Source organism: Ochlerotatus camptorhynchus, unplaced genomic scaffold, assembly GCF_037179485.1.
Source record: "Ochlerotatus camptorhynchus isolate MF236.1 unplaced genomic scaffold, CSIRO-AGI_Acam_v1.1 ptg000423l, whole genome shotgun sequence".
Taxonomy (NCBI): domain Eukaryota; kingdom Metazoa; phylum Arthropoda; class Insecta; order Diptera; family Culicidae; genus Ochlerotatus; species Ochlerotatus camptorhynchus.
Genome location: NW_027040909.1, coordinates 2193123 through 2217470, shown reverse-complemented (window position 1 = coordinate 2217470; position 24348 = coordinate 2193123). Strand labels below are relative to the sequence as shown.

At 42.8% G+C, this 24348-nt stretch overlaps 1 protein-coding gene and 1 pseudogene across 1 annotated transcript in view; both read left to right on the top strand.

Annotated features, from left to right (window-relative positions):
- Positions 1-1705, top strand: part of LOC135711137 (uncharacterized) — a 57330-nt pseudogene extending 55625 nt beyond the window's left edge.
- The window catches only part of stw (straw), a 377295-nt gene that overhangs the window by 111161 nt on the left and 241786 nt on the right, over positions 1-24348 (top strand). The gene's annotated exons all lie outside the window — the stretch shown is intronic.

Here is a 24348-nt window from a genome sequence, read left to right as displayed (position 1 = left end):
GTAACGAGCGCCCAAACAAATAAAACTCCGTAAACGCACACTTTATGAGCCATGTAGCACACGTAACCGACGAAAAAGTTGCTAAAACATTTGCAAACTTCATAAAATCCACGATTAAACGTTGAACTTTGCGCGCAGTTTATGGTTCAATTTCGAAAATAGCCTCAATTTGCTGGGGATGAATGAAAACGAGGACCAGTTCATCCTCCTTGCCAAACGAAATTGGTCGCAAATCGGAGCAACTGGTAATGGGCATCTAAAACCGTCACTTTATGACCCTTTTCGCGGTCTCTCGAGACGACGACCATTGGACCAGTTTTGAGGGGGAAAACAAAGTTCTGCAACACACACGGACGGACGCCCAGCTGCAGCAGACTCACGGCGGGAGGCGACGACCCTAAGTTAATGAAAAACGAATTCCGCATAGAGACGAGAGCAGGTGGTTGAGCGAGCCGACGCACGGTTTCCCGGCTAAGCGGTCCGGGCCAGATGTGATTTTCTCGCATTTCTTTTGCTTTTATTCCTATTTACCTCGTAAATTTTCTCATGGCCTTTGGTTTGCCACCCCCATCCGTTGACTAAGGCTTGTGGAGGGAAGGTTGCGTTAGCAGAGAGAGAGAGAGAGAGACGAACTGAGACTGTTATTTAATAGAGGCTGCACCGGACCAAGCCAAGCGCCACCGTGTCCAAATATGGCCTGCTGGAGGTCGACAGGCGGCAGTCCGGTCAATTAAATGGGCTGTGGTTTTTTATATGTTAGGTAGGTAGTGGTGTATTGTTTGTTTGGATAGCATTTTGACAAATGATTGCAGTGAAAACCTGACAAATGACTTAAAATGGGATGGTAACGCAGTCAAGAGGTGATTGAGAGGATACCCATTTGAATAGAAAAAGATTTGAATTAAATGAGAAAGAGAAGAGATGATTTGTTCCGACTTCTACTGGAAATGTAGCGCCTTACCGTCTTTAGTAACAGGTGTTTTTCGGTTTCCTCACCATAGAAAAAAAATCCATCATACACTAAATTAAACTTGTGCCTGGAAATGGCTGGTAATGTATTTAAAATTAAAAAAAAACCTATGAGAAGAAATTACTGATGATGTCATTTGCCAAATAGTAGAAGGTACTTGTAACCACTCCGAAACTGACGCTTCTCGCACACCATGTTGCCTTCCAACACCATGGCATCCCACACTAGTACGGAATCGAATAAAACCACACATTGATCTATTCACGCATTTAGAAAACAATTGATCCAATTCTGTTCGCCAACCCATAGAAATTGAAAGTGCAAATAAACCACTCGTAGTCGGAGCCAGCTGACCCACATTCGGGTGAGCAGCACTTATTCTCATTTCCAATTACACCTCGTTTCTAGCTTGGTAGCGTGTGGTTGATCGGCACATGCGAGAAATCGGAATCCGAAACCGAAACCAACCAAGCAGTACCTAAGTGGTGGAAGCACCTCAGCCCCAAGAATATTCGCATGTTTCCAGTCGGTCTCTGCGACTCCAGCACAACCAGCAATGTGAAAAGAAAGAAACACGAAAAAGCGATCGTAAATTTACGGTTACGAGCTTGTTGGTACAGCCAGCAAGCGGCAGCGGAAGAACCGGTTTTTGTCCGGCCGTTTTTGATCTGTTTCAATCAAGTCGCGGCGTGGCGAGCGCACTCAACTCTGCGCGTAATGATACAATCAACGTAAAATATAACCTTCAGTTTTTGCCTCCTTCTGTCTCCTCTCCTGCCTACCCCAATACGACGTAATATCCCCTCGTTGCAGGCTGAGGCATTGACAAAATTTTACTTTCGCTTTCGCCTCGACGACGACGGAGACGAACCCCAAATTTATATATTTGGCCACACTCGAACCAGAATGGTGAGAAGTTATGTGGGGCTTCCGCCCCATTTAGGGTCAACGAGGCTGTAAATCGGGCTCTGGGGTTTTACGTTTACGTGTTTTCACGGTCAACCTCCCGGGATCGTAGATTGAGATCAGCGATTACAACGCCGTCGAAGTCGGTTGTTGTGGCACGGGAATCTTACCTTTTTACATTGTGCGCTGCTATTTAGCAACGCGGGTAAACACTTGAGGTCCCATAGATATAGATTACTATCGCGACCCCGGTGTGATGACTCAGCGAGAGTTGCTGATGTGAAGAAAAGGATACCTTCCCATGGAATTCATCGCCACACGATGACCTCAACGGGCCTTACATGTGAAAAAATGTCCGCGTGGAGTAGATGAATTGCAGATTACAAAGGCCACTAGGAAATAAGCGCTACAGGTCTGAAGTAAGGTGTAATAGGCCTTCCGTAATCGATGATCATTTTTCAACATTTACAAAGCAAGGTGTAGGCAGAGTATTTACTTAATGATAAATACATATGTAGAATGGAAAAACACATTCGTAGGCCAACGCAATTTTCCAAGAAACTCAAAAACACCTTCCTAAGAACCACACTAACAATTCATCCCTGTGCACCGGAATGGAAAAATATAATTGCGCGCGGTTAATTTCCCTTCCGGCTGATTACGCCATCGGGCACGGGCTATTACGAGCGGTGGACGAATGGTTGATCAATTGATAAAAGGAAAGCCCAATCTCACACAATTCTGCAGGAGAAACCTTCTCATGGACCCATTATATGGCAGACGGTTGCACGAGCCCACGTGCTTCGATTTTGCTCGTGCACGTGTGACACTAGAGACAATTGTCTACCAACCATGACGGCGGAGATCCCCGGAAATATTACGCAGCCCTCTTCTGTTCAAATCTTTGAACTGATAAGTGATTGCTCGTGGATCCCACAAGGAGAAATCCCTCCATTTGTGCCATTTATTACCCCTTTGCACGCCGTTTATGAGCTGCTGTTGTTACGTGGATCGCAATTGAACAGTCACTTTCCAGTCAATAAATCTCAATAGCGATACAGAGAGGGTCAATAAAGCGCAACACTCGTGCACGGGGACGTTAGTGCCAATGTATGGACTCACCGGAACCGTGGATTAATTTGATTCGATCAAAGCCTCTGAAACGATTCCTGCCCCAATCGACCCGGTTTAGGAGGCTTGAGATGGAGATATTTATGGAGCCGTACCTCAGTCTGCAGTCGATTCCGATGTTTTCGATTAAATTGGTGCTAATAAAACAGTTTTGTCCGCTCGATTATGGTGGCTTTGAAACCAGCCCAAAAAATGTGATGGTCACGGTCAAGATTGTATGCGCGGTGAGAGGAAGTTTGGGTGCGTTTGTCGTCCACTTGAACAAAATTCGTTTTGCGTCGGTACACAGTGACATTTGATTGACAAAATAAAAACTATTCAGTTTGGAATGATTAACGCAGAATTGATTGGAATATAAATTGATGGGACCTTCATGGGACATGGGCAAACACCTGTGTTACAGTTTTTTATAATCAACAAAATTTAATTATCGTATGCATTTTCATTGCGACTGATTTATGTACTTACATATTGAGATTATGCAGCATCGTTGGAGTTTTGCTGGAGAAAAGCTCGGCCTTGGCTTGGACTCTATTTCTTCGTCATTCCTAAATAAAAACTCCCTCGTCTATCTAAAGTTAGCGCTACCAGTGCTGAGATTATTCATTGTCATTGACAGACTTTCGTGCGATATTTACACAATTGTTTTTTACATATACTTACTGATAGACTTGATCGTCAAAAAAAAAACATTTGTCAAAATATCATTTTTCATCTCACTGCGTCCTAGCAAGAAGTACGGTCGACTTGTTTCGCGCTCCGTTGTTTTGGAAGTTTTCTCGGTATTCGCTTGATATAAATTATCAGTTTTTTCTCACTAAGTGACTCCTGGCATAGTTCCCGGTAAATTGATCGAAAAGTGAGTTTTTTTGTAGTAGAAAGTGTCATTTTCGGAACGATTAATCCGTGCTATTGGTAATTCGCAAAACAATTTGGGCATCATCGTTGCGTGGTCACGCATACGCGCTCACGCATACCCGCTTACGTATCATCATCATCGAGTGTGAGCACCCGTTTCTACATCTACATCGTTCATCAATCATCGTGCGCCTGTGTGCTCTGAGTACCGCGCCTCGATCAAGTGTACCACAGCGAAGGTCATCCACGCAGCGCGTCTCTTCCAGCCATCTGTGTAAACGCCTACACATATAACGCTCGGTGGTAGTAGTGTAGGATTATCAGATAAGTTTTTGTTTTTTTTTTTCTTGTTTATTTTCCTCCCCCATTAGTTAAATTTTCATTTTGTATTTCTGTGTTTGTAGTGTTTTCTGTGTATTGTGTCTGTGCGTTCAGAGGGAGAGCGTTTTGCGCTCCCACTAGTTGAACAAAATGGATGTTTTGTCAGAAGACGACATGGATGACCATTCATCTCAGAAAAATGATGATGTCATCCATGGTTCGTCGTCTCAGTCTGACAATGAGCAGGCTGAGAAAAGCTCCAGATTGCGGGCCTACCCGAATGACTCGACTGGCCCATGGGTTGTCTATTTTCAGCCCAAAAACAAACCCTTGAATGTTGTTCAGATATCTGATGATCTGACAAAGCGATTTTCTGCCGTGACCGAAATAACGAAGGTTAGGCACAACAAACTTCGTGTGACCGTCGCTAACCTGAAACAGGCCAATGAAATTGCTGTTTCCCAGTTTTTCACACTGGAATATAGGGTGTACATTCCAGCCTCTGATGTGGAGATCGAAGGCGTGGTCACTGAGGCGAGCCTGAACCCCGAGATACTGGAGAAGCAAGCGGTTGGCCGATTCAAGAACCCCTTGCTTCCTCCGGTAAAGATACTGGCCGTTCATAGAATGAAGTCAGTATCGCTCAGCGAGGGTAAAAAGAGTTTTACTCCCACAGACTCGTTTCGGGTGACCTTTTCTGGATCTGCCCTTCCTCAATACATCGAGCTGGGAAAACTTCGTCTTCCTGTGCGGTTGTTTGTACCTCGGGTCATGAACTGCCAGAATTGTAAGCGGTTGGGACATACGGCCTCCCACTGCGGCAACAAGGCACGCTGCTCCACATGCGGGGAGAAGCATGAGGATGGCGCCTGCGCAGCTACTGCACCAAAATGCGTGTACTGCAATGGAACTCCTCCTCATGCTCTCTCGTCGTGCCCGGCGTACAAACAGCTCGGGGACAAAATGAAACGCTCCCTTAAGGAACGTTCCAGGCGGTCTTTTGCAGAAATGCTTAAGACAGCCAAGCCATCGACCAACGAAACAAATCCCTTCGCTCTTTTGTCAGATGACGAGTCTGGCTCTGACTTGGCTGAGGAGGGAGTTTCTTTCAGTTTTCCGGAAGGTTCTGCCCGGAAACGAAAACGCATCCGTTCGCGGAAAGTTGCAGATCAAGAACCCCAAATCAGCTTGCCCAAATCAAGGAGTGGTGGAAAAAAGGAGACTTCTACTCCTCCTGGATTCCGCAGAACTGACTATACCCAGGATTTTCCACCTCTTCCGGGGACATCCAAAACCCCTGATGCCCCAATTTTAAGAACAGAAACCCCTTCTTCATCTGGGCTGTTCTCATTTGATGACATTGTGGACGGTATTCTCAAATACCTCAACATTTCTGATCCTCTGAAAAGCATTGTCCTCACATTGCTTCCGACTGTGAAATCCTTCTTGAAGCAATTGACTTCAAAATGGCCCCTTCTTGCAGCTATCATCTCCTTCGATGGATAATTTTCCAAACGAGGTCGGGGATTTGATCACTGTTCTACAGTGGAATTGTCGAAGTCTTATTCCGAAATTAGATTCGTTCAAGTATTTAGTCCATAACAATAATTACGATGCATTTGCCCTCTGTGAAACATGGCTCTCTTCAGAAATTGATCTCCCTTTTTTTGATTTTAACATTATTCGATTGGATCGTGAGGATTCACGTGGAGGAGGGGTACTTTTGGGGATCAAAAAGTGCCATTCCTTCTATAGAGTGAATCTTCCCGAATTCCCCGGTATTGAAGTTGTCGCATGTCAGGCTACCATTAAAGGTAAAAGCCTTTGTATTGCTTCTGTATATATTGCTCCTAGAGTCTCTGTTAATCGCAAACAACTTTTCGACATATGTGCGGTACTTCCCGCTCCATGGTTGATCATGGGAGATTTTAACTCCCACGGTACAGGCTGGGGGGAGCTGTACGATGATAACCGTTCTACTTTGATTTATGATCTCTGCGACAACTTCAACATGACAATCCTTAACAATGGAGAAGTAACACGTTTGGCTGGTCCATCCTCGAATGGTAGCAGATTAGACCTCACCTTTTGCTCCAATTCACTATCGTTGGATTGCACTTGGCATGTAATCCAGGATCCGCACGGTAGTGATCATCTGCCGATCAAAATTTCGATTGCCAGTGGGTTCAACTCGTCAGAATCCGTTAACGTCGCGTATGATCTAACCCGTAACATTGATTGGACTAAGTTCCAATCCGCGATAGACGATACTGTATCGTCAGTGGAAGAGCTTCCGCCGTTGGAGGAATATAATTTCCTCTCTAATCTCATCGTCGACAGCGCACTTCAAGCTCAAACACGACCGGTGCCGCGATCGTCTATTCGTAAGAAAACACCATCGCTCTGGTGGGATCAACAATGCACGGAGGTTTACCGTAAAAAGTCCGACGCGTTTAAACTTTTTCGGAAACGCGGAACACGCGAGCATTTCGACGCATACACATCTCTTGAACGCGAACTCAAGAGCCTCATCAAGGCCAAAAAACGGGGTTACTGGCGGCAGTTTGTAGACGGATTGTCGCGCGAAACGTCTATGAATACGCTTTGGAGTACGGCGCGAAGAATGCGTAACCGGTCTACTAACAACGAAAGCGAGGAATGCTCGGATCAATGGATTCTTAAATTCGCGCGAAAAGTGTGTCCGGATTCCGTGCCGTCGCAGTTGATTCCTCGCGAAACCGCGAATTCGGTAGACGAAATCAGTCACCCTTTTTCAATGGTCGAACTTTCACTCGCTCTCCTTTCGTGTGGCAATTCTGCCCCGGGATCTGATAGAATCAAGTTCAACTTGCTGAAAAACCTCCCAGACGTCGCTAAGAGGCGCATGTTGAACTTGTACAATCAGTTCTTGGAGCTCAATATTGTTCCCGACGATTGGAGACGAGTAAGGGTGATAGCCATTAAAAAGCCTGATAAACCCGCGTCGGATCACAATTCGTATCGGCCCATCGCGATGCTGTCGTGTATTCGGAAATTGATGGAGAAAATGATCCTTTTTCGCCTCGACAAATGGGTTGAGACGAACCACCTTCTTTCAGATACTCAATTTGGTTTCCGTAGGGGTAAGGGAACGAACGACTGTCTCGCGTTGCTTTCCTCGGAAATTCAGTTGGCTTTTGCTAAGAAAGAGCAAATGGCTTCTGTGTTCTTGGATATCAAGGGGGCTTTTGATTCAGTATCCGTTGAAGTTCTTTCAGAGAAACTCCACGCTTGTGGATTGTCTCCATTAATGAATAATTTTTTGTACAATTTGCTGTCAGAAAAACATATGAGCTTTTCTCATGGAAACTCTACAGCTTTTCGATTTAGCTACATGGGTCTCCCCCAAGGCTCATGTTTAAGCCCCCTTTTGTACAATTTCTACGTTAGAGAAATTGATGTCTGTCTTAGTGACAATTGCACGTTGAGACAACTTGCAGATGACGGCGTAGTGTCTATCACAGGGCCAAAAGAGGTTGACCTGCAAGGACCCTTACAGGATACCTTGGACAATTTGTCTACTTGGGCTATTCAGCTAGGTATCGAATTCTCCACGGAGAAAACTGAGTTGGTCGTTTTTTCTAGGAAGCATAGCCCAGCACAACCGAAGCTTCAACTTTTGGGTAAGCCGATCACTCATTCCATGTCTTTTAAATATCTCGGGGTCTGGTTCGATTCCAAATGCACCTGGAGATCCCACATTGAGTATCTGAGACGAAAATGCCAACTAAGGATCAATTTCCTTCGATCAATTACCGGAACGTGGTGGGGAGCCCATCCACAAGATCTTCTGACGTTGTACCGGACAACGATTTTATCGGTTTTAGAGTACGGTAGTTTTTGCTTCCAGTCGGCAGCTAAAACGCACATCATCCAGCTGGAACGGATCCAGTATCGTTGTCTTCGTATCGCGTTAGGATGCATGCACTCGACTCATACTATGAGTCTCGAAGTGCTGGCGGGCATGTTGCCACTATCCGTCCGTTTTTCAGAGTTATCTCTGAGGCTCCTCACCCGTTGCGAAGTAATGAACCCACTGGTGATCGAAAATTTTGAGAAGCTTCTGGAGCTAAATCCTCAAACATGTTTTATGACTTTGTACTACCTATATTTAACACAGGATGTCAGCCCTTCAAGAACTATTCCCAATCGTGTAATCTTCTCCGATTTCGGCAATACAGTGAATTTTGATTTATCTATGACGCAGGAAATCCGCGGAATTCCAGAGCATCATCGTCCTATGATTGCTCCGTCATTATACGCTGCAAAGTTTGGCCATGTTGATTCTGCAAGAACGTTTTTCACAGATGGATCTCTAATAGAGGAGTCCGCAGGTTTTGGTGTATTTAATGAATTTCATAGCGCCTCTCGAAAACTTGAAGCTCCTTGTTCTGTGTATGTGGCTGAACTGGCAGCAATTCACTACACTTTGGAAACTATTGCTTCACTTCTTCCACACCACTACTTTATTTTTACGGATAGTCTCAGTTCTGTCGAGGCTATCCGTTCCATTAGGCCGGTAAAGCACTTCTCGTATTTTCTCTTGAAAATACGAGAACTGCTTAGTACTTTATCCGTGCGCTCTTTCATCATCACCTTCGCGTGGGTCCCTTCGCATTGCTCAATTTTGGGCAATGAGAAGGCGGATTCACTTGCGAAGGTGGGCGCTATGGAAGGCGACATTTATGATCGACAGATCGCCTATAGTGAATTTTTCTCTATTTATCGTCAGCAGTCGCTCGTTAGCTGGCAACATCAATGGAGTGAAGGGAGCTTGGGACGATGGCTACATTCAATTATCCCTAAGGTGTCGAAGTTTGCTTGGTTCAAAGGGTTGGACTTGAGTCGAGACTTCATACGCGTGATGTCTCGTCTCATGTCCAATCACTATTGTCTAAACGCTCACTTGTTCCGTGTGGGGTTGGGAGACAGCAATCTCTGTGAATGTGGACAAGGTTACCAGGACGCTGATCACATCCTTTGGTCTTGTGCGGAGTATCGTGGAGTCAGATCACATTTTTATGATTCCCTTCGGGCTCGAGGTAGACAACCTAATGTTCCAGTTCGGGATATTTTGGCTAGACGCGATCTGGAGTTTATGAAACTCATATATGTTTACTTTAAGGATATTAACCTTAGATTGTAAGTTTGATTAACCTTGTGTTTAGTTTGTATTTTGTACGTGTGGGTTTTTTTTTTCAATGTTTGTTTTCAAGATGAATAGAAATAATTTCATGCTTTAGGATTAATTAAATAGTTGTATCGTAAACCACATTTCAAACCTCCTTCTTCCCTTTTCCCATCCAAAAAATTGTAAATCTCCACTAACCTCGAGACAACCGCGAGTACTCGGTCCAGTTCCTTTAACTTTAAATTTAAGACAGTAATAATGTATAACGCAAAGAATAACTCGGCTCTGTAAAGTTTATTCGATTGAGCCTGTACAAATAAAGTAATTATAAAAAAAAAAAAAAAAATATCATTTTTTTTTCGATAGCATAGATTCACCTGGTAACAAATTCTGAATTACATTATTGTTATCCAAACAGTTCAGGACGTAAATACTTGTTCACTTTAACGACTCCATGTAATTGGTTTGCTCAAGTTATTTAATTTCGTTTCAAATTTAGCTTATACAAAAATCTGCACATGTTCGTCACTGACAGTATTGTCACTGACAATTGATATGGTTTGCCTTGACGATGACTGTTAGTTCAAATGAGTGACCTAAGTAGAATTTTGAATATCGTCGCTACACTACCTGTACAAGGCCTGAACATACTCATTACAGATAAAATACTACTTTTCGAAATTATGAAACTATGAGACATTTAATAATAATTTGTACATGTAAGATCCAAGCAGAGAAGGTAAAGTTTGAGTATGACACATAAAATCTGTCAATGTCACTTCCAGAGTGACACAATTAGCGATTAGCTATAACTAATAGTACTCTCACGATAACTCATTACAGCTAATATAGCTAATTTGACCCTCTAAAAGCAAAATTGACTGGTTTCATGTGTTAAACACAAACTTTACCAGCTCTTCTTGCAACTAACATATAAACATTATTATTAAAATATCTAATAGTTTCATAGTTTCGAAAAGTAGTATTTTTAGATATAATAAGTATGTTCAGGTCTGACCTGTACTCTATTCAGCTGCTCACTCTCACTCTCTTTGTTTATGTCCAATACGATTGAAGGCAGAACTCGATCTGTCTACCGAAATGCAGTGTTACCAGATAACACCGCAGCCCGTAACTCGCTACTTTCGAAAATTATGTATTTACCGGAGCTCCAATACCGCTGACTTGATCACGCCATATATCAGCACTGTGCTATCAGCGGTCCTTACATCCACCTGCCGTACTCTTCCACCTAAATCCTTAATAGCCGACTCGATTATTATTCAAGCTCAGCACTTCTGATTCGGCCGTTAAAAGTTTTGAAAGTCTCTTTAATAAAGATACCTCACGCAAAAGGGAACATGTAGTCCGTTGCCCTTCTGGGCAGCTACAAGCATCCAGCTATTTAAGCCTTCGGCGAGGTATCAAGTGACCCGATTGGTCTCACCGGTGAAGGATTGTATTATGAAACGGAGGAATCGAGGAGATGTGATGGCTGCAGGTGTAAATGAAGAGCAAGTGAAAATAAATGAAGCAATAATAATGCAGGAAAAGGAAGAGTCATTGCCTTTTCTCGTGTTTAAAATTAAAGATTACCCTTAACTCCGTTGACGCTTCAATCAATCGCCGTTGCTCCGCAGTAGCCTAGATGGTTACTATCGGTTCATCTTGATGACGCAGAAGTTAATTTTGCTAGCGATTTCTCACAACAGTTTGTCCACCGAGAATTCGTGGAACAACACAACACCACTTGCCTCCTGGTCGGTTCCGTCAGCGTTCGCAGTGTTGGATATTATTTGTTTCTTTTGTACCGGACCCATTTGCGCCTTTCGCCAAAGATTGGCATACATACTTTTGATCTACAGTGGATTGACGAGGTTGAACCGAAGTTCAGCGGCATCCCAATGTCCACAGACCTGTTTAACAGTATTCCCGAAAAGTAACAAATCATCACAGGTTGTCTGGCTTTGGAGGCTCCAATTGCTAGGATTTTCCAGCAAACTCTGGAGCAGATATTTTGGACAACCGCAGCTTCTCGATGAACCTCAGAATCAATTTGTGAAGAAACGATTTACCGAACACCAGCTCATGAACATCACCTTCAAGGATTCCTGCTGCACCATCGAATTGTCGCTAATGAAGTTGCAGGATTCGTTTGACATTTTCTAGGTCACGTGAAACAATTGCAATTGTGCTGCTTTGCCCAAGAATTTGATTTGGTTGAAAATTAATCCTTCCCGTGAGCCGTGAGCTGGGCCTTTGTCGGTCTGGTCTGCTTCTATCCCAGTCTATTTTGACTCACTTTTTCCACGAGCTCCTCGTCATAATTTTCGGTGCCCTCGTCGTATTCAGTGAGCATTTTTGGCATTTTCCTCACCAGGGATGCCAGATTTAATTACAAATAAAAATCATTAGCAGGCTCGACAAAATGTCCTCACATATCTTCAGTTTATTTTTGTTTGTTTATACTTTTTATAGTTTTGTTTATACTTTATTTAACGTTTAAGTCCGCTGCCAATCACCAGCGAGCGTCGATTGTATGTTGGTGATAAATCTCCGATGGCAATCGAATCGCAGAGAGCCAACATCTACATCTGGAACCTTTTTAACCCATCAAAACATGGGCTGGGACCAAACCCAACAAGCATATGCTTCTTCTGCTACAAAAATGCTTATTCAGCTTTTAATCAGCACAAATTGTTTGTTGGGAAAGCTTTCCTTCCCTCAGAAACATCAACCTCGGCTGGGATTGAACCAAGACGCACTTTAGTTCAAGTCACTTCGTAAAAGTTCAGTGAACGATGTAAAATTTCAAAGATTTTCATAAATCCCCAAGAAACTTTGTTTTCCTTTAGTAAACTTAGTGGAAGTTCTGAAAATTTTGTAGAAGCTTAATGAACGTCGTAGAAGATTATGGAATTTTGATAAACTTTTGTAAATTGTATAAAAGTTCAAAGAATTTGTAGAACTTCATCAAACTTTGTAGAAACTAAGTGAATTTTATAAAAAAAAAATTACGAATTTTGTAGAAATTCCGGCAATGTCGTTTCTATTTTTCAACTGTGTATTTCTTAGGCTTCATTTTCCAAAATTCCTCTACCGAGCCGAGAACCATTAAATAATTATTCAATGTCAATAAAACAAGAATCAGAAGCATTGTTTATGACTTTCTCTTACTCTTCCTTGGAGGCAAGTTGAGTTTAGCTTCCGCTTTCATTCGTGTACTTAACTTCCATGCTTTATTTAATCGGTTTCCTTTAGCAGCACCTGTCATTTGTCGTCCTCTTCATCCTTTCTCCGCTCTTTCTCGTGATATTCCACTATCCAGAATTTCTAGTAATAATACGCATCATTTTTCTACTTGAAAAAAGGTGGCTTCTGTTTTCCAGCAGCGCTTGCTTCCTATCCACTGTTCTTCTTGACAACCGGGGACAGCACATTCATCACCACTAACTCTTCTTCCAGGACCTCAACCGCCGCCTCCTTTGGCGATTCACCTCTAGTACCTCTAGAACAGAGCAGTAGCAGTACGTACACTGCATTACACCAGTGCACGTACTGCTACTGCTCTGTTCTTCATTCCGTTGTTGTTGTTTTTCTTCTTCCGTTCGTTGTTGTGCTGGCTGCTTCCGATCCTTCCGTTTGTGGCAGGAATTCATCCGATGCCCCTCCGTCTTACAAAGGAAACACATTTTTTTGTATCCAAGATATTTATAATATGTTTCCCTTTCGATTGAGGAAATGCAGCGAGTTGTTGACATATTAAGACCCCGTACACCTGTGTGCATGTCGAGGCCCACTGCAGCTGTAAATTTATCCCGAACTACACGCTTTACATCACCGTGCTGGTGACATGCGTACCTCTAATGACTTCCCATCGGCATAATGAAAAGTTAATTCCTCACTTTTGTGCAACAAGCAATGAAGCATCGCTTCCTCTGATTTAAACTTAATGAACAAAGATTTCTCCTCCGATATGCGATATGTAGCCATCATCTGAGTGGGATGTGCGTCCAGCGATTTCAGAAAATTCGCAATTTCTTCCATGGAGGGCTTTGAACTGCTAGCTGCAAAACTGAATCTAAACGACAGCTTTGTTTCCACCGACATCTCCACTCGTTTTTTGCCTCCAACGGGACAACGGCAAAGGCGAACGAACTTCAAACAATAAGCATGCACCGCAACAATAAGTTGCTATCGAAAGACAGGTTGTCGCGTATTTAGCACTAAAAAAACACACAGCTGCTTGTGTCAACAGCTAAGAGCGAACTCAGCTTCGTTTCTTTAACGTCAGGTAAGTTCTTATTACTTCAGAGACTATAAATTATCAGGCTGTAAATTCTAGGTTTAAAGCGAAGATACTAGAAAATAATGCCTGGATATGCTTAGATCAGGTGAGGACGTCGATCAAACTGGGCGATCGTACCTTGCTTCTCTGTGCAGTGTACTTTCCTCCCGACCATATACGCGATCGTGGCCTTATCGAAACCCATTGCCAATCGGTGTTCTCTGTTCTGGATGCCGCTAAAGCAACTGATGAAGTTATTGTGTTTGGTGACTTCAATCTCCTGAGGATTTTATGGAAAAAAAAATCGCAACGACTTCCTCTATCATTATATGGATCACTCTGTCATCCATTCCAACGCTTCGCTTCTTCTGGACTATTACACCAGAACAACCGCAGTTTGGATCTTTGTTTTGTTAGCACCCAGGGCATAGCTCCTTTCTTATGCGAGGTGCCCACTCTTCTGGTGAGACTGGATCGTCACCACCCGCCGCTACTGGTTACGTTGAGTACTAAGCTGATGCATGGTTTTAAAATTTCACCTGCCACCATTTCCTACGATTTTCGCAACGCCGACCATGGTAGTATCCCCGAGTTACTCTCCAGTTTAGATTGTAATGACTTATTGGACACCGTTGTCATTGAGTCCACCACTCAAACTATTTCCAATGTCGTGGCATATGTCATTTAAAGATACGTTCCGAAAAAGATTCATCATCAAACGACTCATCCACCATGGCATACAAGCGAATTTCGTCGACTAAAATCCAGAAAGAGAGCCGCTCTTAGGAAATTCACCAAGCACCGCACACTATCCTTTCAACATCACTATGTGACGATCAATCACGAATACAAACGATTTGCGAAACGGTGCTTTCTTCAGTATCGACGTGGATTGGAGAGAATGATTAAGTCACGTTCCAAGCAGTTTTGGAAGTTTGTCAATGAACAACGTCATGAACCTGATCTGCCGTCGTCTATGATACATAATGGTAACGTGGCCTCATCTACGCAAGATATCTGGCAGCTGTTCTCTAAAAAAAATTGCTAGTGTCTTCACGGACGAGGGACTGAGTCCATGCCCGTTGCCTGTTACGTATCACTCTCTTGTCAAACCATGAGCTGATTTGACATCAATCCCGAGATGTTTTCCAGGGCTTCCTCGAAACTCAATTCGTCGTACAATCAGGGTCCTGACGGAGTTCCATCGGCGTTCCTCAAAACGCACTTGGACAGTTTGTTGTCTCCACTGCTAAACGTTTTTAACGGTCCGTGGACGTCGGCGTTTTCCCATCCTGTTGGAAGCTAGCGCACATGTTTCCAGTACACTAGAAAGGTAACAAACAGGACGTTGGCAACTACCGTGGCATCACTTCGCTTAGCGCTGTTGCTAAATTGTTCGAACTCGTTGTTATGGAACCGTTACTCGCTCACTGCAAGCCATATATTAGTATCGACTAGCATGGTTTCAGGGCTGCTCGCTCCACTGCCACGAATTTGCTGTACCTACTTCCTACATCTCTAACGGTATGTTGGATCGTGTTCAGACGTATGTCATTTATACTAACTTATCTAATGCCTTCGATAAATTGAATCACCGGATATCAATCGCAAAACTGGACAGGTTTGGTATCCATGGCAATGGTTTCAGTCGTACCTCACCGATCGCCGCTATCTTACTGTTGTCATTGGTGATCACCAGTCCCGTATGTTCGCTGCCACGTTCGGCATACCCCAAGGTAGTCACATGAGACCGCTGATTTTCCTGATTTACTTCATCGACGTGAATCTGGTAATTGAGGTACCACGATTATCATACGCAGATGATCTTAAACTCTTCCTTCGAGTTCACTCAATGGAAGACTGTTGCTGCTTGGTATTGGTATTGGTATTCTGAATCTTATGGAGGTTACCCGTCCAAATGCTCGGTTATCTCTTATTCGCAAAAGAAAACGACTGTTATATTCAAGTATGATTTGTTAGGTACTGAATTTGATCATGTCAGCCAAATTTAGGACCCAGGTATGATTCTGGATACACCACTCTCTTTCAAGCAGCTTATCTTGTATGCCGTCGACAAAGCTTCCACAATCCTAGGATTAATCCTCAGGATCGCCAAAGACCTCACGGATATCTACTGCCTTAAATCGTTGAACTGTTCCTTATCTCGCTCCATATTAGAATACTGCTTGGTTGTCTGGACTCCTCACTACAACAACGGTGCCGAAAGAGTTGAGTCTGTTCAGCGACGGTTCCTCAGATATGCGCTACGTAAACTGCTATGGACAGATCCCTTCCGTTTGCCTAGCTACGAAAGTCGTTTGCAACTGATCCATCTGGACATTGCTAATTGCGGATATTTTGCAAAGATGCACCGATTGTCCTGTTCTCCTTGAGTAAGTTGACATCAATCTTCAACCCCGAGCCCTACGGAATAATTCTATATTGCGCCTGTATACCATGTTCGGTGCGATCGGTGGTTTACAGAGACTCTTCAATAGGGTCTCCGCACTGTTTGACTTCGACCTGACTCGCCGGAAGTTTAGTTCGTTTTTCTCTGGATCAGTTTAGTTTGTCTAGTGATGTTCCTTTTTTACGAGATGACTATCTATGTACTTAATGATGTTTAGTTTTAGTACTTTTTACGTTTAGTTTAGGCTACATCGTTGCACCCAACAACGCTTAAACATCGTCACATTCATAAAAATTAATAGAAATTCGTTTCTTCCAATAGCTTCAGATTATTTGCTCAAGTTTGAATTCGTTAGGAAACATCATTAAAGTTCCAGAACCTTATTTCAACTCCAGAGCACTCCAGATGGACTTCATATAAATCAGAGAATTCCATAGAAATTCAGGAATCTTTGTAAAATTTCAGGGAACTTTGCATCAAATGAACGTAGCTCTTTGAGGCTCAGGGAACTGCAAAGGAGTTCAGTAAACTTAATAAAACTTTACCGAATAATGAAACAATTTAAGCATCTTCACAAAACTTCATAGAAGTGCGGTAGAGAATTTTCATTGAATAGCAGAGAATTGTTTTTTGCTTCATAGAAGTTGGAAGGTTTTGAATTTCAATTAACTTCTTAGAACTTCAGTAAACTTCTTAGATCTTCAGGGTTTTTTTTTTTCTTCTATGGAACTTCGTTTCATAAAAAAAAAGTTAGTGGAAAAGTTAATGGAAGTTCTAGGCACTTGGTCAGACTAAGATTGTTTGGAAAAAAAATTGGGGTGCTTGGAAGAAGTTGGGAAAATTCTATAAGTAAAGATGAGAGAGTATTGTAGATAAACAGGATACATTTTAGATGTTTAGGGAACATTATAGATAATCAAAAAACATTGCAGATTTTCAAGGAACATTTAAGATGTGCAGGAAACATTGTATGACCTATAGGAAATTCATACAAGTTCAGTAAATTTGTTAGAAATTCACTTGTAAGGCTTGTACTCGAAAAAATGCAACATATTTATCCGTGTGTAACTTTTTTTATCCGTGGGTAAAAATTGATGAAAATCAGGGTATAACTAGTTTGGAGTGAATTGTTTACATGCACAAAATTTCATAACAATCGGTTCAGTGGTTATTGAGATGTCACCGAAAAATCGTTTAAGGAGTCCCAGAAAATCGAAGACAGCTGACCCTGTGAAGACCCGGAAGGTGTTGGATTATTTCAAGCGTAATCCGAACCTTTCGATTCGCGACGCTCTGAAGGCAAAGTGTTCCGCCTGTTTCGTTCAGCAAACCATGAACGAGCTGGGCTTCGTGTATTCAAGGCCGGAAGGCACCGAACCGGCGTGATCAACAAAACACGACGACAAAATCCCGTGCAAGGAAGCTGTATCGAGAGTGGTTAACGAAACCGATGCGTGTGGTTATCGATGACGATGCCTACATCAAGGCAGACGCAAAGCAGATACCGGGGCTGGAGTTCTACGTTGCCAAATCACAGTTTGATGTTCCGGAAGACATAAGGAAGAAGAAAGTGGACAAATTCCCAGAAAAATACTTGCTCTGGCAGGCCATATGCCAATGCGGTAAACTGAGTAAACCGTGGGTACAATGGGTACCATCAACAGCGAAATTTACCGTACCGAGGGCTTCCAGAAGCGTCTGTTGCCCTTCCTGCGGTCCCACGGAGGCGAGACATTATTTTGGCAGGACCTGGCATCATGCCATTACGCGCGATCGACGTTGGATTGGTACAGAGACAATAACGTTGTTTTTGTACCAAAAACCGCCAACCCTCCAAATTCACCAGAGATTCGTCCGGTGGAAAGATTTTGGGCCATAATGAAGGCCAAAGTTCGAAAATCTTCCAAGGTGTTTAAGAACGAGCTAGAGTTGAAGAAAAGATGGATGAAAGTGACCAAAAAGGACGGCTTCACCATTGCACAAAATGTAATGAGGGGTCTTAAGGGAAAGGTGCGGGCTTACAGCGATGGAATGGAAATTGAATAAAGTAGTTATGCCCAAACATAATACTTATGTATTAGTTCATTCCCTGAAAGTTTCAAGAAAATCCGACTTAAAATAAATTTTTGGTGAACACTTTTGTCTGGTGCATTTTTTTCGAGTACAGGCCTTAGTTTGTATAAGCTATGGGGTCTCAGATAGCCACAGAAAGCCTCCGGAAAGGCACGGTATGACTAAACCGAAGGCGATGCGTTCGATTCCCGGTTTGGTCGAGGAAATCTTTCTGGTTGGAAATGTCCATGTCTTCCCTGGTCTTGTGCTTGCCATACAATGTTCAACGCCAGTCATTAGTTGGCATAGAAAGCTCTCAATTAATAATTGTGGAAGTGAATCTAGAATACTGAGTTGAGATCCGGCGGACGCTAGCTAAAGAAGCTTAGAAAAAATAAGAAGAAGCTGTATAAGCTATGGTGTAGTTGCTTGGTTTAACGGCTTTTTTAGTCTTAAACACTCTAAGAAAGAAGGCCCATTTAATTATAAGCTACTTCTAACCCTCTAAAATGAGTTGAAACGAACTAAATAAATTGCCGTCTCTGACCAAAGTGAAGGGTCGGATTTATAAATCTTGTAAATATTGAAATTTGTGATCTCGAAATTGCAAGTGTGATAAGAAAAGGGACTCTACAAGGAAACACCTCAATGGTAGCGCACTATCTGTCAATCACGATGCAGTGTTGTCAGGAATGCCTTTTAGGTGGTTGCAACCAGGGCGTCACAATATCAGCTTCAATCGACCAAATCGATGCGACGAAGAGACTGCTGGCTTTCTTTTTCTGTTAAAGTCGAACAGCTTCGCAGCATTCTAGAACCTCAGTCGGCGTGCACAAACAAATGTTCAATCGCTTGTCTCTCTTTCTCCCGTCGCTCCATTGGTCTTCCTTTCAAGCTTCGTCGAAATGGATGAGCGAAAGAGCGCTCGACTTTGATAGTTTTCTCTTTCATGAAACACATCAACAGAGGTTTCATGACGTATATGACGGAAAATGAAATAACACATTTAAAGCATTTTTCACGTCAAAACACTTGAAGATTACACGTCATATTTCTAATTTATCTTCCATCGATATATTTATCTAAAAAAAATGATCGAAAACGGGACATAACGCATTTTAAACAAATTGAAAGAGCGGCGATAGAGTGTTCGTGAAAGGGGATTGAAAGCCATAATGAAGTTCGTTTAACTAGAAAATCGACGTTATTTACATTGAAAGCGATGAGCAAAGCAACGACGAGAAGTTCCACAGCCAGCCTTTCCTTCCAAGCGTCCTTCTTTTTTATTTTCGTTTCTTGCTGATAGTCTAGCTAGGCGTTATAGAAATGAAGCGTCGAACACGTATGTATGAGAGAAACAAAACACGAGTTCATTTTAGAGCTTCGAAATTGTAGAGCCCTGGTTGCAACAATATTTAAGACTTTAAAATCCCAACGCCTCTAATGATGAACGATTTTTTCCCCGGCGAAACAACTACCCCTCCGTTTTACCCCCGGTTCCAGTTGAAGTACCGCAAACTTTCAAAATGTATTGCCAAGATTACTGAATAGAGCCAGTTGTCTGCGTCGGGTCAGCCTCTAACACGTATTTACACCTAATGCGTAGTTGAGCATCAATCATGTCAATGTTTCATGATCGCTCCCATGTCAGTTTATCCAACATAACTGAACACTTATCCCCATTAACCCGATTTGAAGCGCACGCAAAATTTTGCGGTTGGTCACGAAAAGCTATCGTAATTTGATGTAACCAATCCGAACTGCAGCCCTGCCATACATCGCTATATTCCACCCGTATGGTTACTAACCATGCACAACCTTCACTGCGGAGAAGAAACAGAAAATTACCTCATCGGAACACACGATTAGAGCACCATGATATGGCACATTTCGCCTCGGCTGGTCCACCACACCACCGGCACTTGAACCTCCGGCTTCGAAAAGTAGGTAACTAGCATCATCAGACTTCGGCGCTGCAGACCTACTCTCTTCCGAGCCGCGTGCCGGTTTATTGAAATTTTGTAATACCACATCCAAACATGAGACTTTCTTTCATTTCTTTTTAAGCTTCTCTGCTTCCGAAGACGACGACGATGACGACTGCCACTACGTTGTTGTCCGCTTCGATGCCGCCGCACAGAAAAGGCACAATTAACTGCGCTTTTGGCTTCCACGGGCTTTTGTGTCGAGCTCTGAGCTCTGAGTTCCCATTTTCCACACAGTTAATCGAACAACGACGGTGATTTGTTTTGTGGAAAAGGGGGAGGGTTGGCGGCCGGAGTAATATCTGACAGCATACAAATCCGATAAAAGGTCCATTATTGTCCATTTCTCCACTTTTCTTGGTAGACACAGAACTGCTACAACGGAGTGCTATGCTATATGCTCACTCATGTTGGCTTGTTATTGTAATCGGTACAAATATGAGATGGGATGTTAGGTTGGCTCAGAATTTTTTGTTGGAAATAGGATATTTTTCCCGAATGATCATTGTTGATGCATGTGACTTTGGAAGAACTCCCTTTGTTACAATTGAACCATTCTAATAAATCAGAACATACATTGTTTTCCCCATGCTCTGTTCTATTGAACCGATTCATCTTTTCTTGTTTGATCCAAGCATATTGAAACCCCATGTTTCTCTCCCTTCAATCGACGGTTGATTGATTGCATAATTCAAAGGGGTTCAGAATGAATTAAACATCTTGCAGGTCTTCACTTTCAAAGTTCGATGAAGCCCACTTTTTGTCGAATGAGCTTGTCAGTGTCCTCTGTCCTCCCTCTTCTGTTCAACGGCATCGGCATCACCTGTCAATCAATGCAACAAACGGGCGAAAAATGTAGCTCAACCAGTCGCAGAACACCTTCTTCTCTGCTGCATCTATTAGCAACTTGAATCGGATCGTCGTCGTCGTCGGTGCTGTTGGCGTGTGTTTAGAAGATATGCTCACGAGAAAGAAGCGGGAAAAAGTCATAAAGAATCAAATGGCACACCACCAGTTGACCGACCGATCGACTGACCGCCGTAATTTAGGTCAGCAGGCAGCCAGAAAGCATGCCGCTTCTACCTACCTTCCTACTGTTGCTGTCATTATGCTTGTCGGCAATGTTGTGCAAAAAAACACAGAACATGCTCGCACACGCAACTGCACAGTGCATGGTTATTTAGTTGCATGCTGCATGCTCGGTGGTCGTTAGACGAAGGAAACCTGTTGCATTGGCGTGGAATGCAATCGGACTTAGCTTGAAGGCTGAAACATTGTCAACTTTCCTTCGATGTGTAGGTTGAAAATCAGCTCCATGCGCCGGGAAAGCACAAGCAATTGATCCTAAATACTGTCATTTAATTTGGAGAAGGTTGCTAGTGTCTCGTACTTCAAGGAGTACTCATAATCCTTACCAGACCGGAAAATGCAGTCTTATACGTAATTTGCCAACGCAAGTCTTTGGCATCGCTACCGCCTGTAAAGTCTATAGAAAAAAATCAACCAGGCCAACCAACATGCAGGTATTGCGCGCACTTGGAATCCGGTAGGTCGGTACCATGCGCCTCCGTGAAAGCCAATCCTACAGCATATTCAAGTTGACTGTTGCACACGCACCACAGCATGCAATTAAAGCATCAAAATGCAATTTTCCACTGCTGAAAAGAACGCCTTGCGATGTCCACCGCCAAGAGACGCGTGCTGTCACACATAGCCACAGCCCCTGCAAGAGTCGGCCCAATATATTTTACGCAATTATGACCGCTTAATGAATAAAACTTTGTGTTTGCACAGCCGCGAGCCACCACAATAATGCCTTTTCTTCAGTTAATCACAGGAGAGTTGACATGGGTTTGTGTGAGCGCAAATCGGCCCATAAATCGTGCGGTAGAATTCCGACTTCGTTAACGTCAAAAGACGTCTTTCACTATTCGAACCTTCACAGTTATGAATGCCAGCCAGCCAGCTCCGAAATGTGATTTACTTTCTCTTTTGTTTTAAATTTAAACAAACGTCCAAAAGCCAGCCGCATCCGGAATGCATATAGCCGAAGGGATTACATCAGCGCCGCTGGCTTGTAGCGCACTTTTCGGAATTAACTTAATTCTGCGATTCTTTCCGGCCCGGTGAACTCGGCTCCCTTGGAGCTCAACAGCAGCGCGGGTGTGATATGGCGAATGGAATTTCATGAAAAAATAAAATTAAACTTTGAGTTTATCGCATTGAGCTCGGGAAGAGCCTCTTCCTGACACGGAGGCAGCAGCAGATGGCACTGTGGCTGTCAGGCTTGGGTGGAAGAGTTTCAGCTCAACCGTGAAATCGTTTATGGTAATTGGCGGTGGAAACATTGTTTGCAACTTCGCGAGTACGTACTTGCACAGTATACTCAGCGTTTTGTGTGAGTAGATGAGCAGTTGAAGTTGTGTTTGAGTTCTTTGTTATATGCACGGAAGGAAATTAACTCTAATGGATCCATTTGCTGATCGTTATCCGATAAGAAAAAGGGAGTTTTTGATACACATTTGTTTTATTCATTAGTGAGCTTTTTATCGAGTGGTAATTGACTCGCGTGGAAATGACAAATTTGGTAGCTGGATTACTCATAAACTTTTTCGTTCCCTGATTCGTTTCCCGTCGATTTTGTTTTCCGTACTGCATACCAATGCTACTGACGCCAGGGAGGCAGCTCCCACACCTGGACCATACCTATCGACCCATCAACTCATGAACCTGGGACTAACGGCTTCCGAAGGAAGGCGTGATCAGAGATTGTATGTCTAAGATAATCCCGACGGCGCCACCTGGAATTGAACCCAGGCCTTTTTGGAGCGAGAGGCGATCACGCTTACCACTACACCACCGGCAAGGCTAAACTCAAAAACTTATCATTGTTATATTTTCTGTTAATGTGCTTTTATTTATGCCAGGAAATTTGAGTTCAAAATGTTCATCATTTGTAAGTGTCAAAATCCTTTTAATCCAGAGTCTTAAAACTTATACATCTGACATATTGAATATCCTTCGAAAAATACTGGAAACCTCTATTTTTTAATTCTCGGAATGAGCAAGATCATGAGCATTTATGACCGTACAGTTCGAACTTGCTACTCTGAAATTGAGCAGATCCAGCGAAATTTGCCTCTGCATCTCCTCTTTGTCGGCCTTATTGTTAAGGAAATTTATGTCATAGGAAAAGACATCAGATCAAAACCCTCCATGGTCAATTATGTGATCGTTTGTTTATATTAAAACAATAACAACTCTATAACACGAAGGAACTTGAGATTGAAGAATCCATGATTTTCTGCTCTGTAAGCAAAAACGATCGCCACTGGGCCACTAGGACACAAATTTAAATGGGATTTTTTTTTACTTTTTCAATAGGCTATCCTTCATATGTGTGTCTTTAGATGATTAAGCTAATAATACCAAGCTTAACCTACCAAAACAATCTTTTGTGAGGAGCATGAGATTAAACTCACAGTGTTCTCTTCACCGAGGCCCTTAAAACGTAACACACAACTTATGACCGACTTGATTTAAATCCATCAACGACGATGCACAATGGTTCAGAAGCCATTTAAAAGTGGAATAAATTTATTTAATTGGAGGTGTATAACGTCAAATATCCTCCAACTATGTAAATAGTTACCCTCACGCATGGAGTGTTACAAACATAATTAGTTAAAGTACATAATTCTAGATGGGAGCTTAACATCAATCATACTGTCATTGGTCGAAAGGTACAGTAGGAGCACGTTCCCTATCCTTGGCTCATCGAGATCGTTATGTTGAAGATGACAGGGGCACATACAGCGGTAGAGGCAACAATAGCACTTTTCTTCTCTTTTTCGAACGGTTTTTACGCAAAGTGGAATGTTTCTACTAATTATTAAATCTAAATTTATTTACCATTCTAAAAGCACCGTTGCACAGTGGTCCAGAAATGCAATCTAGTGGAACAAAATTAATAAATCAAAAACGAGTCATTTTACCGACTTTCTGTTTTCGACAATGTTTTTTTTTCTTCATGGGATGGCCTACTGCGTTTTCTTCTCTAAGTATACACAAACATTACATCTCGATTACTATTTCGAAGGGACGTATCAGCTTTTGTAAACAATGCATTTTATCGTCGGTTTGGCGTAACTGGTAGCTAACCCACGCATGCTAACATTACCATCAGATAGGGGAAATTTGCCCCTAGCTGGTAGTGGAGCTTGTATGCGTGCATGAGCTACCAGCTACGCCAAACCG